The sequence below is a fragment of the Castor canadensis genome, chromosome 7 (assembly GCF_047511655.1).
Source record: "Castor canadensis chromosome 7, mCasCan1.hap1v2, whole genome shotgun sequence".
In the NCBI taxonomy this organism is placed as follows: domain Eukaryota; kingdom Metazoa; phylum Chordata; class Mammalia; order Rodentia; family Castoridae; genus Castor; species Castor canadensis.
The window spans coordinates 120,098,419-120,108,855 of NC_133392.1; positions in this window are offsets into that span (position 1 = coordinate 120,098,419).

Sequence of the window (10,437 nt, forward strand, 5' to 3'; positions counted from 1 at the left end):
TGGTTTAAATGTCTGTGTCACTGTTTGCCAGGGGCTCTCCTTTCATCCTTGGACTCACAGAACCACAGACATTAGAGCTGTAGAGATCTCAGAGCCCAGCTAGGCTTTTAACAAAAGACGACACTGACTCCCAGAGAGGAAAGGGACCCAAAAGCCACACTGCCTGGTGGCTATCACTGGGATTCTGAGAGCCACCCAGCAACTCCAGGTTCAAGCACAAGCAATTTCTGTGAGTCCTTAAACACACACACACACACACACACACCCCTATAATAAAGTTTAATTTATAAATTCAGTAAAGAGAGATTAACAGGGCTGGCAGAGTGGCTCAAGTGGTAAGAGTGCCAGTCTAGCAAGTGTGAGGCCCTGAGTTCAAATCCCAATGCCACAAAAAAAAAAAGAGATTAACAATAACTATTAATAAGACAGAACAATTTTAACAATGTATCATAGTAAAAACTGCCTGCCAGTGTCAGTACTCTTGCACTTTGAGGCTTCCTTCCTTCCTTCCTTCCTTCCCTCCTTCCTTCCTTTCTTTCTTTTTTTTTTTTGACAGGGCCTTACTATGTAGACCAGGCTGGCCTCAAACTCACAATGCTCCTGACTCAGTCTCCTGATGCCAGAATTACAGGCATGCACCACCATGCCAGATCAGGCCGTTACTAAGGAAGGTAATGGTTACTTGAACACAAGCACCTACAATACCTCCATGGTGAATCTGATAACTGAAATGGCTACTCAGTGGCTGATGGGAGATTATGGGATACTCTGGACAAAACTGTGATTTACATCCTGGGAGATACCACATTACTTAAAATGGTGCACGATTTAAAACTTATAAATTGTTCACTTTTGGAGTTTTGCATTTAATATTTTTAGATGTTGGAAAGCAAAACCTCAGCTAAGGGGGGGACTACTGCAACTATATATTTATGTGTGCATATACATATGCCTATATTTATATACACACACCTATATATGTATAATCTATACACAACGAAGTGCACAGATTTAAGCGTGTAGTTCCATGGGATTTTTAAAGTTGTATAGGGCTGATGTATGTAGCTGATGTGCCATGTTTTACATATTTACAGTGTACATTTTATCAGTTTTACATGTACAAACACCTATAACTGACACCATCAAGACAGTGAACATACCCATCACCCTTGAAGTTTCCCATGCTCCTTTGTAATCCTCCCCTCTCATCCTCCCTAAGCCTTTGCGATTCCAAAGATCAGCTGTGACAAAATGTCACTCAGGCAACCAAAGACTGGATTGGTGGGACTGGAGTTTGAGTTCAGGTTTTTATGCTTGCAAAGCAGGCACTCTGATGCTTGAGTCACATCTTTAGTCCATTTTGATTTAGTTATTTTGGAGATGGGGTCTCGAGAACTATTTTCCTGGGCTGGCTTTGAGCCTTGATCCTCCCCATCTGTCTCCCAAGTAGCTAGGGTTACAAGCATGAGCCACCAGCATGCAGCCAAGACTTATTTTCTGTTAGAATAATTCACACTGCTCTAGAATGGCATATAAATGGGTGCAGATAGTGTATAGCCTTTGGTCTGGCTTCTTTCTCAAAATAACTTATCGTGAGACTTATCCATTATTCATTCTTTTCATTGTTGTGTAATATTCCATTGTATGCTCATACCACAATTTCTGCATCCCAGGCTAAAGAGACACATACTTCACTTATTAATAAACTTTGGGTTGTTCCCAGTTTGGACTGTTACAAATAAAACTGCTATGAACATTTATATACATGTCCTTATATGGACAAACACTTTCATTTTATTTTATTAGAATTGCTTGATTTTTCATTATCACATTCTGAGAGTTCTTATATATCCTGAATACATATCCTTTATCAGACACTTGATTTGCAAATATTTCTCCCAGTCTGTGGCTTGTCTTTTCATTTTTTTAACAATGTCTTTCAAAGAGCAGACATATTTTAATTGTATTTTTGAGGACCTATGCACTATCAAGCAAAGCAGATTCCTTGATAACTGAGGAAATAGTCTTGTGTTTCTATTTTTTTTGGCAGTACCAGCCCTGTTTTGTGTTGGATATTTTTGAGATAGGGTCTCAAGAACTATTTCCCCGGGGCTGGCTTTGAACTGTGATCTTCCTGATCTCTGCCTCCTGAGTAGCTAGGATTACAGGTGTGAGCCACCAGTACCAGCTGACATCCCCCTTTTTAAAAAACAGGCTCCCAATGTAACCTTTAGGAACTTCTGAGAACCACAGATCCAAACCCTTAGTCCATGATTTTCTTCTTTTTTTTTTTTTTTTGGGTGGTACTGGGTTTTGAACTCAGGGCCTCACACTTGCTAGGCAGGTACTCCACCACTTGAGCCACCACATCAGTACCATGATTTCCTTCTTAAAAGCTACAATGCTTGCTATATGTGTTTTTCTGTTAAGCTGCACTACCCCTTTCTAATCATCCTTATGAGCCTCATGTGGCATGATTCTTTTGAAAAAAATTATATATATAGATATGTTTATATATATTACATATGTTTATAGATTTTATATCTATATACAGTGGTGCAGGGCATCAAACCCAGTAAAATGATCTTTTGATCATTTCACATAACTCCTCAAGATGACCAGGGAAACCCAATTAATATTTAAGATTCCCAAGCCTGCAAGGGACCTTAAGTTCATTAAACCCAGTCCCACCTGAGGTCTGCATTGCCTAGGAATCAGTCCTGTCAAGCAGTCAACCAGCTTTTGCACACTTCCAAAAACAAGGAACTTGCTACTCCTGATAATGTTAGAATAGTCCTTGTGCTACTAAATCTACTCTGTCTCTCATTAATTGGTCCTGGAGTAAAAAAAAAAAAAAATCTAGCCCCTCTGTTCCAGGAAAATCCTTCCTCTCAAGCTGTGGAGGCCCAAAGCCTTCTGCTGTTCCTGCTGGGATCACAGTTTTTAGTATCCTGAGCAAGTCTACATGCAGAGCTGCAACTGGCTGTCTTCATCCACTTGTCACTAGGCTTCTTCTTGTTCCATATGAGCCACTGTTGAGTGGGCATGACCACTGCCGTCCTGAAGGGTAAAGACAGATGCAGCCTGGAGCCCTGGTTGCAAAGACTTTCTCCTTCTAGGGCTTTATTCCTCGTAGCATATAAACATGTGCTGTGTCAGTCTTTCTGATATTAAAACAAACCCCTTCTCTAATAGGTTCTCCACCTTGTCAACTCCAAGTCAAATTGCCTGTGTCTGTCTCCTTTGTCCTCTCTGCACAGGAGACAGGAGGCATAGCCGAGCACCCCCTGCTGTCCTGGAACATTCCCCTCTCTTGTTTCCACAATGGTGTTCTGTCCTGGCTTCTTCTTTCTTTGATCATTTCTTCTCCATTGTCTCTTCCTCTGCTTCCCTTTTAACCATTGCTATTCCCTAAGGCTCCATCCTTATCCACCTGCTCATTCCCATCTATGCAGTTTTGAGGGGGTTCTTTTCTCCCCTTTGAGAATGTGATGATGATTACAGATCCTCTCCACAGGATGGGGAAAGAAACTCACATTCAAACACACAGCATTTTGCATATAGCTCCAGGTTCTTAGCCAGAAGCTTGTTTTTCCTCCCTGATTTTATTCCCATCCCTGGCTTATTTCCAATCTCTCTCCAAGTCTCATAGCTCTCCTGACTAATAAATCAATAGCCAACAGTAAATCCTTTCAGTTCCACCACTTGGCTCCCTAGCAGCAATATCTTTTCATGGCTGTCCATCACAGAGCAGAAAGCAGGACTGCAAAAAGGTGCTCCACAAATGAGTATTGAGTGAATGACTACAACTCACTGCCATCCCCTCTTCTGCATCCCTCTGTCTTACCTTATACATCTCCTGGGTCCTCAGTGCCCCCCTCCCAGCTTCAGAGGCATCTGTCTAAAACACAGAACCCTGTCCTCCTGCTTGAATTCCTTCATTACTCCCTGTGATTTTCAGGATAAAGGCCTTCACTGGAAGTGGTTCCTGCTAACTGCTCTAGCTTCAGCACTTAACTCTTTCCAACACTCATTGGCTCCAGTCACCCAGTACACTTGAGATTCTCACATGTGAAGATGCTGTCACTATTTTCCACACTCCATTGACCTGGAAAGCCTGGTCCCTCTCTTCTGTGATTTGCTAGCTATCTTCATCCTTCCAGTCAAGACAGGCACTGGTGGCTCATACCTATAATCCTAGTCAGGAGGCAGAGATCAGGAGGTCAGCCCAGGCAAATAGTTCTTGAGACCCTATCGCAAAAACACCAACCACAAAAAGGGGCTGGTGAAGTGGCTCAAGGTGTAGGTCCTGAGTTCAGGTCCCCAGTACCACCAAAAAAACCCAAAGTGCTCACTCAATCATCATTGCCTCTTAAGTTAATATAAAAAATACTTTCACAGGTAGCTCAGTGATAGAGTACCTGTTTAACATGTACTTCATTCCACCCCTTACCCAAAACAAACACACAAAACTTTCATGACAACATCTAGGCTGGTGTTTAACCAAACATCTGGGCGCTGTGCCCTAGAGTCAGCTTAACACATAAAATTCCATCACAGTGAATAAAATCCTTCTCTCTGAACATTACTTTCCCTGTCTATAAAATAGGGAGCTGTGATAATGTTGGGATTACTATCCCTCCAGTGCCGAAAACAGACACACAAGAGACAGAAAATCTTGGCAAGGCAATTTCTCTTGATCAAGAGGGTGCAAGCATGTGCTCACTCCAGCTAAGCAAACATGCAAGCACAAAATGGCTAACAGTGGCTCCTCCTTATATCCCTGACGCAGTTGTACCCGCCCCTCACCTGGGATTTGTTCAAGTCAAAGGTTCACAATCTCCCTCGATTGGCTAAAAGGCTTGGGGGATGGGTTAGGGCATGCAGTTTGGCGGGCAATGGAGTTGTACAGGAAGCAAGGACCCTTTAAATGTGCAAATCACCTAAGATGGCGACCTGAGGAATTTTTAAGTAATCTAAGAGGGTAACAAATGCTTTGCTAGAAAAGATCATTTTTTTTACAATAATGTTCTAGTATTCAACAAAGAAATAATTTGATAACATCTGGACTAGACTTCACAGTTTAATGCATTTTGACTCACATTGTATCATTCAATTCCTACAATTGTATCCAGAAAGTTTGTAATGGTCTACCTTTTTAACAGATGAGGAAATCAAGGCACAAGGAGGTGAAGAGATTTGTTGGTAAGTGACAGAAAATGGGCTAGAGCCTGGGTTTACTGATTCCCAGCCTGGAGCTGATGCTCTGGGCCTGAAGAACCATCTTTGAGAGCTGAGAGAGAGAAGTTGCCAGGAGTAGGGCAGGAGCAGAGGGGACTTGCGCTACAGAAACTCAAAGGAAGAGCACAACAGCAGGATGTCAGAAAGGGCCTGGCCAAGTCAGCCTAAGAACTCCTGAATATATTTCTCTTTTCTAGTTGAGGAGTACAAGCATTGTCAGGAATCAACACCTGGTGTATTAAGAACTACTAACCTGGAGTTTAGGATGATGTTCAAAAAGTAAAGGTGGCAGAATGGCACGTTAAAGGCTAAGTCGTTGCTCTTTACTTGCCAAGAGTCATGTATCACTAAATATTGCCAGAATATTCTCTTGCAAATCTATTCCAAAGCTAGGTTTCATATTATTTCCAGAACAAAGTTGCCAAAGGACTTTCAGGGGAAGGACTAGAAACAGAGCAAGGCCTTTTAGTAAGGTGCTATATTTATTTTGGCTTGACATGACCTCTGTTTACTTACAACACCCAGAAGAGCAGAGCTACATTTAACACTAAAAGGGCAGTGAGGAGATTCTCAAGATCAGAAAAAAATCTGCAACCAGCTCTGCAAGACTTGTCAAGTCACTCATCCCCAGGTTTAGGCACACCCAGGGTTTCCCATTCTGTATGTTCTGTGCCTCGGGGCTCTGGGGAAGAATCTACTTCCTTGCTCTTTCTGGATCTAGAGACCATTGCATTACCTGGCTCTTGGCCCATGTATCACTCTGACCTCTTGGTTCCATCACTATATGTCCTACTATGGCCTCTGGCCCTCCTGCCTCTATCAGTGTCTTTGGGATCATATTGGGCCTATCTGGATAACCCAGGATAATCTCCTCAAGGTCTGGGGTGAAGCTCAATGGTAGAGCACTTGACCAGCATGCAAGAGGACCTGAGTTCCATTCCCAGCACAGTAAAATTAAAATTTTTTAAATTTAAAAAAGAAAATTTCCCTCTCAATTTCCTTAATTGAATCATATCCACAAAATTTAATCCCATATATATGCTCACAGCTTCTGGCATGGACATCTTTGGGAAGCCATTATTCAGTTCACACTAAATAGTATGGACATGGAGGTTTGCTCTGTTCTACTTTTGAGTATGTCTGAATAAAAATTATGAAAGAAAACCCTTTTGAGCCCAAGACTCCAGTTCCTAATGGACTTTGGACTTTATTCTCCCTTACATAGTAAAACTTCAATTTTTTTCTATAGTTTTGTTTCTGATTTCTTACCTCCCATTCTCTCTAAGCTATTCCAATCAGGCTTTTAATATTCACCTCTGCCCCCACTCAGTCAAGACCACCAACTCCACCCTTCCAAATATCTGTCCTCATCTGGCTTGGCTTCCCAGAAGCACCCAACACAACTACCTCCTTCTTGTTGAAATATTTTCACTTCTAAGTACTTTCCTGGTTTATTCTACAACCTTAACACCCACTCTTCTGCCTGATCTTAAGGCTCTAGGCCCAGTCTCAGGCCTTCTTTCCCTTCAGTGCACTGAATGTGCCAAGCTTTTTCCTTCCTATACTTCTCAGCTCAAATGCCTTTTGTAAACTCCTAAATTAATTCTTCCCATTCTAATCCCCCAACTTCCCTTCACCCCATTCCATTTTCTTAAAGAACTTACCACTATGTGAACCTCAACCTTGTTTGGTTTATTATTGTCTACTTATTGTTTTTCCTATCTCACCCTGCAAGAATGCAAGCTACTTGACAGCACTTTGTCAGTGCTGAATCCCCAGCCCTGGCACATGTTATATGTTCGATAGATATTTTCCTTTCTTTTTTTTTTTTCAGTGCTAGGGATTGAACCAAGGGCCTCAGACATGCAAAGTAAGAACTCTACCACTGAACTAGATCCCCAGCCCCAATAGACACTTCTTACATAAATGAATGGCTCAGCATTTTTTTCTTAAAAAAAAAAATGAGTGCCTGAAAAGGAAAAAGTCTTATGTAATCCTAACAAACCAAAAAATCCTAATTCAGTAAATATGGGTGGGATCCAAAAAATGTTCATTTTAACAAATACTCCAGATCATCCTTTTGAGAAACACTGATCTACTCATTCTTGCAAACAATATGTAGGTAGGCAGGCATGGTTGTAAATAACTGTAGTTCCAGCATATGGGAGGTAACAGCAGGAGGATTGCAAGTTCAAGGCCAGCCCGAAGACCCTGTTTTGTTTTGTTTTTAAAGAAAGAAAGAAAAGGATGAGGACTAGCAGAATTGAGTCACTTGTCCAAAGTTCATAATAAATCAACCAATTTCTTTTAAGAAGACAAGCGAGAAATTGTAATTTTTTAAAAATTGCTTATCCTTAAGGGCTGGGTTTGTAGCTCAGTACAGAGTGCTTGCCCAGCATGTACAAGGCCCTAATTTTTGATACCCAGCACTGAAAGAAAAAAAGAAAGAAGAAAAAAAAAAGCTTCTCCTCACACGTACGTTAAATACATATAAAAATTATTCCATCTGTCTTATGCTTGTCCTAATTTCTTTGCCTTCATTTCAATTGCTAAAAGCTTAAACTTTCATAATTCCATTTGAAGACCAAAAATAAATTTTTGTGGATCAAAAACAAGTATTTGTTTAAAGGAATCACCAATAGAGAAAAATGAGATCCTTGAAAGAAAGGATTAAAGAAAATGAAATCTTAGCTTTAAAAGTACACTGTGTTTACAAGAGAAGTAACCAGAAGTCACTGTGAAGGATAAACATGGAAGGGAGATTAACCCTCCAGAGTGATCGTGCAGGTGGGCTGTTCGGGGAGCAATTCTCTATGGCACTTTCTGATGTGGCACTGACCATGAGAAACAATGGGGTGGGGTGGGATTGGGAGAGGTGTGATCTAATTAGGATCAACTTTGACTAACAATTCTTGCCAAGTTTAATAGGTGAAGCTGGCTGTTCATTTGTACTAGGAGTTTGGCAAGGCGTGCTACTCCCCATCTAAATGACATTTTAAAACTACATCTACAAGCAACTTGTACCGTTAGCTTTGTGCCACTGTGACACATACCTGTGTATGTGTAGAAGGAAAAGACTTATTTTGGCACATGTTTTCAGAGGTTTCAGTTCATGGCCACTCGGTTCCACTGCTTTTGGGCCTATGGTGAGTAAGAACAGGTCAATAAGCAAAAGATCTTGCTTTTATAAAAATGTCCACTTCTCAGTGCCAATTGTCTGTTAGCTTTCCATTGCTGTGACAAAATACCCAAGGCAAACCAACTTATAAGAGGAAAGATTTATTTTGGCTCATGGTTCCAAGGTTTCAGTCTGGAGTTGCTTGGTTGGGCTCCTCTTAGGCCTGTGGTGAGACAGAACATCAAGACAGAAGCGTGTGGTGGAGGAAAGCTGTTCAACTCATAGTAGCCAGGACACAAAAAGAGCTTGCTTTTACAATGAAGCCTCCCTCCCCCACTTAGCTATATATCCAAAAATGGATTAATTCATTAATGAGGCCAGAGCTCTCATCATCCAGTCACCTCTGAACACTGCTACAATGGGGAGCACACCCCAACATTTAAGATCCAAACCGAGCTAGGCATGGTGATTACGGAAACCTGTAATTCTAGTACTGGGAGACTGAGGCAAGAGAATGGCAAGTTTGAGGTCAGCCTGGACTACAGTCAAGTCTCAAAAAAAATACAAAAATAAAGCAACCCCAAAAGATCCAAACCACAACATGCACTGTATTTGCCTTCTTCATTTTATATGAGAAATCAGAGATTTTATATGATCCTGGGTAACAGGCTGTCTTTACAGAGGTAGCACCTGGTGTAGCTCAGAATAGCAGGTAAGTCCAAGACCCATCTTTCTTAAAATTTTGGTTAAACTCTGGAGCATCTCCAATTTCTTGAGGTATTTTCTCCCCTCCTGTTAATTGCCTTTGTCTTGCTGTTAGCAAGAACACAAATGGCAAGCCATGTATATAATTTAAAACTCTATAATAGCAACATTAGAAAGTAAAAACAGCCAGGCACTAGTGGCTTACACCTATTAATCCTAGCTATTCAGGAAGATCATGGTTCGAAGCCGAAGCCGGTCTGGGGCATAAAAGGTTAGGGGAGTGGATCAAGGTGTAGGTCCTGAATTCAAACCATAGTACTGGAAAAAAAAAAAAAAGTAAAAACATGTGAAAGGTTTTTGCTTTGTTTTTGAAGAGCCTCACTATGTAGTCCGAGCTGGCCTCAAACTCAAGATTGTCCTGCTCAGCCTCCAAAGTGCAGTAACAGGCATGTGCCACTACTCCCAAGTTTTTTTTTTTTTTTGTGGTACTGTGTTTTTGAACTCAGGGCCTTGAGGTTGCTAAGCAGGCATTCTTATCACTAGAGCTATGTCCTCAGGCCAAGAATCTGCATTTTTTAACTTTATTTTTGAGATACAATCTTGCTAAATTGCTAAGGCTGGCCTTGAATTTGTAATCCTCTTGCTTCAGCCTTCTGAGTAACTGGGATTATAGGCATGCACCATCACACCTGGCTTTTACCAAGGGCCCCAGGCGATTTGCATGCACAATAAAGCTTGAGAAAAAAGGTTGAGGCAAAGGTCTGAAAACTATGGCCTAGAGGCCAATTCAGTTAGTCACCTGTTTTTGTAAACAAAACTTTATTGGAATGGAGCCTCACCATTTACTGTGTATGGCTGCTTTTGTACTATAAGTGCAGAGCTGAGTCTTTGCAACAGAGATTTTATAGCCTGAGTTTATTATCTGGCCTTTTCCAAGAAAGTGTCTCAAGGAGAAAAGAAGCCTCTGCCCTGAGGAACAATTTTGTGAAGATTTTTGGTTTATTCAGTGGACTTAATGCCTGGGATTTTAATAAATGGTAAGTATTGTTTAAGAAGGCAATGTAACACAGTGGGCTTTGGAGTTTACTAGAAAGAAGCATAAGGTGTAACTGTCACTTACAAGCTCTGTTACCTTAAACAAGTCACTTAACCTGAGGCTAAGTGAGTTTTCTTAGCTCTAATTTTTCCTTGTTGGCATGAGGAGTGGGCGTGGCCCAGAGGAGACAGTCAATGGTAGCTTCATTCACATCTATGTTCTGTTAGCTGGGCCAATTGTAGTAGTAACAAGTCATGCCAAACTGCCTTGTTAGTTCCCATGATCTTCCACCCCAAAGTGTCATTCCCTGTGCTCTAGCTATAATCTTCAAGCAGAA